Source organism: Crocodylus porosus, unplaced genomic scaffold (assembly GCF_001723895.1).
Source record: "Crocodylus porosus isolate Cpor-Errol unplaced genomic scaffold, CroPor_comp1, whole genome shotgun sequence".
In the NCBI taxonomy this organism is placed as follows: Eukaryota; Metazoa; Chordata; order Crocodylia; family Crocodylidae; genus Crocodylus; species Crocodylus porosus.
In genome coordinates, this window is record NW_017728886.1 from 220,829,101 (window position 1) to 220,832,757 (window position 3,657).

Sequence of the window (3,657 nt, forward strand, 5' to 3'; positions counted from 1 at the left end):
GGCCAGCCCCTCCCCCTGCCAGCCTCCCTGAAGCCCTCTCCTCCTGCCGTGGCCCCCCCCGCTCCCTGCTTCCCCACCCCATAGTTTTAAAAAACAAACAACTCCCCCAGGCACTTACTGGCAGTTGGAGCTGCCTGTGGCTGCCTGGAGCACCGCCTGCACAGTGCAGGGCAGGGTGACAGCCCCACCGGCCCCAGCCCAGGCCCTGCTGCCCCTGTGCTGTCCTGAGGCCAGGTGAGGCAGCAATCGGGGGCTGGGGTGGGGCATGTGGATCTTACGGAGGGCGGTAGCCCCTGCAGGGACCATTTGGCCCCCTGTTGGGGGAGGCAAACCCCCTGTTGGGGGCCAAACTCCCTTTTGTGGGGCTGAACCCCCATTGGGGGGCCAAACCCTTTGTGTGGGGGATGAATCCCCTGTTGGGGGGGTTGTAGCCCTTGTGTGGGGGCCAAACCCTCTGTTGTGGGGCTGAACCCCTTGTGTGGGGGCTATTGCCCTGTGGGAGGGCAGCAAAACATGTATTCATGAAACCTGTATTTTCAGTTCACTTTATTATTATGGTAAAAGACTTGCTTTAACACTGTAAGATATAGCAATAAAATATTGTCCAACTGTTCTCTGTCTCACTCTCTCTCTCTCTTTTTATAGTGGTCTTTTCTTTTACTTGTGGAGGAACATGGATTTGGGGGTATTTTACACAGTGATTTGGGGGATTTTTTTTATCAGGGATTTTTCAGTTTTCCAATAGGGAACACCAGAATTCTTGCTAGGGAGGCCAGTGGCAGGGCCCTGCCTGCTCAGAGCTGACACCTTGGACCCATCTGGCTGTGGCTGACTTCCTGGCCAAATGAAGCCAGGAGGACGTTTTGACGGTTCAAAGCAGGCCAATACACCAGGAACATCTTCTGGGCGATAGCTGCCCAAATGGCTGGGCAAGGGGCACGCATGGCAGTAGTGCTGTACAGAGGCCAAACCTGCAACCACATCCCACTGGCAGCTGGCCCAGAGGGGCAGATGCCTCTACCGGCTGTGCAGTCCCCATCCGGGTCTGACAGGTGCACAGCAGGTCACAGCCAGGCAGCAGCCCCCACTGCCAGACTGGTGCAGTGGGTAGAGGGTGCAAGGAACTCTCAGGGCTGCTTCGGCAGTCCAGCTGGCACAAGGGGTAGTGTCCCCAGGTGCAAATTGGCTGGGCCCCAGAAGCTCTTGAGAATTAATAGCCCTGAGCTACTTGCCAGGGCAGCTTTTTATACTGCTGAGGCCAGGACAGGGCAGCTTTTTATACTGCTGGGGACAGCACAGGTGCTAGTCCTGGGCTCTAGCTCCCCTTGGCTGCAGATCTGGGAGGAGCCAGGCAGGGTTATTTTGCCCCAAATGGCACAATTTGCTCCACACCAAAGTGCGTGTCCAAGCACATGCGCTAAAGCAAAAAGCCCTGGCTCAAATTTGCACCGCTTCTATTTGAGCTGCTGCAAGTGCATGTGCTTGTATGTGTGGACACGTCCATAGTGTTTCACCAATGCCAGTATAGAAACACCTCTCACAGCTAAAAGCAATGTGGCAAAATCTGTATAGTGGGCAGAGAGGGTTTTGGATACATTGCTTTCACCCTGTTTATGTATAAAAATCCATCCCTTGCAACTGGTAACTAGTAAATAGAATCTAAATGAATAACGTAAAATCTTGACCTCACTGAAATCAATGAAAATTTTGCCACTGGCTTTAAAGGAGCTTGGGCATAGAGTTAATTTAATTACATTACTCTAGTTTAGTGATTCCAAGCAGGCACTGTAGGGTGCCTTGAGATCCTTTCAAGGGCACCACAAGGTGCCATGTAATATTAGGTCTGCTAGGTATGCAAACATGATTCATAAGATAAAACCAGAGATTTCAAATAGGAATCCAGTGTTCAAAACATTTTGACCTGTTGTGATCTGAGTTCCTTGTAACAGAAGATTTGCTTTATTATTCAAAAAACAAATGAAAAGGTAGAACTGACATTTCCAAGGGGTGCCTTGAGTCTAATAAGGTTGAGAACCCTTGCTCTAGTTTTATCTTACTACACCAAAGATTTCAATAAAGTTACACTATCAGAAGATGGAGTTACACAGTAATGGATCAGTAACAATGAGAAATGTAAGATACTTCTAGGAAACTATTTAATCTTTAAAAACACTGGTGAAACAAAGAGCAAAAGGTGCTGGGTAATAGAATGTAGTATAAAGAAACAATCAGCAGATTATATTTTCCAAATGTACTGTAGTTACTTAGTTCTGATTAACAGCTGATAACACGATGTGACTTACTTTATTTATAACGATAGTCCAGCTTTATAATTTAGTGAACTCAAGGGTTTTTTAGGTTAATTTCTTAATTACAACTCAATAATGTAGGTGGCAATTCTCTGTTCCTTTTCCTCATGCCAAGATTACATTTTAATGCTACTCAGCACTTTTCAGAAGCTAACTTCTTAATTTTGGTGCAGTTTCTGATTCAATATTTAGAGAACTAAAATGTAAATATTTAACTGATTTCTCCATACTTTAGCCTCCACAGCAGAATATCTTTTTCAGCTCACTGCATCTGGCATTTCTACAGAATCCTTATCCCTATGCATGTGAAACAATTGTTGTCTGTTACAATTAATGTTTCAGATGATGGCACAATGGTATGGTATAAACCATGTTAGGGTATGTCTACCCTCAATGCTACCAGAGGCCGTGTCCAGACAAATGTGGATGTTTGGTTTCCTGGGGACAAGTAGCAGTCCTGCACCTTAAGTTGCAGCTACTTGACCCCAGGGAATGCATGTGCCACATGTGCTTTGGTGCGTAGCAAGTTACCCCGGGGGCAGTAGGGGAAGCTGAGGCCAGTCTTACCTGGGGGCTTCTCTATACATCTTTCCCCCTGGCTCCCCAGGTTTGTAGCAGCTTCCAGTTGGTAGGTAGCTGTGCTGGAACTGAGCAGCTGGAAGCTTTGTCTATCTGCCACCACTTCTTCCACCCCACTCATCTCCCAGCTATGGTGCCTGGCTTCAATGCAACTCCCTAGCAAGTGGCAGCTGTGCCCACCCCACATCTGGGGGAAAGGGAGGCAGAGATAAGTGGCAGCAGTGTGGATGAAACTTCTAGATCCCTAGCTCTGGCTTGGCTGTGGGCACAGGCAAAGCCCTCCAGCTCCAAAATAAATCCATTCCATAGACCATAAGTTGCTGACCCCTGAGATAAATGTACAGAATTATAAATTGGAAGATAGAATATAATAGAAGACAATTAGGGTTGTGTGAAATAACACCATTCCGATTTGGCTTCCGTTTCAACCATTCAACGGAACAGTGTTTTGTTTTGAGTTTTGTTTAGTTTCAAAAGCATTGTTCTGTTTTGTTTAGTTGGAACTGCTTTGCTGTTTTGACACTGTTTTGATGTTTCGCCTATAGGTTATTATGGGGAAATATAAAATGCAGCAGGTAGGCAGATGGGGACTCGCCCACACCCCCAGGAGGGCTGCAGGGGCTGTGTTGGAGTCCTCCCGGGGGTGCTGGCCACCGATCTGCCTGCCAGATGACAGAAGCCAGGTGCTGCTGCCTGGAAGCAGCACTGGGAAGATCACCACTGCTGCTGGTCCCAGCTGGCAGCACCTATCTCCTGTCATCTGGCAGGC

At 47.9% G+C, this 3,657-nt stretch overlaps 1 long non-coding RNA gene across 1 annotated transcript in view; it reads right to left on the minus strand.

Annotated features, from left to right (window-relative positions):
- Positions 1–2,864, minus strand: part of LOC109305508 — a 6,979-nt gene extending 4,115 nt beyond the window's left edge. Inside the window, exon 1 of the long non-coding RNA XR_002099636.1 lies at positions 2,710–2,864. This is a non-coding gene — a long non-coding RNA (uncharacterized LOC109305508). The remainder of the gene's footprint in view (positions 1–2,709) is intronic.
- Between the last annotated feature and the right edge of the window lie 793 nt (positions 2,865–3,657).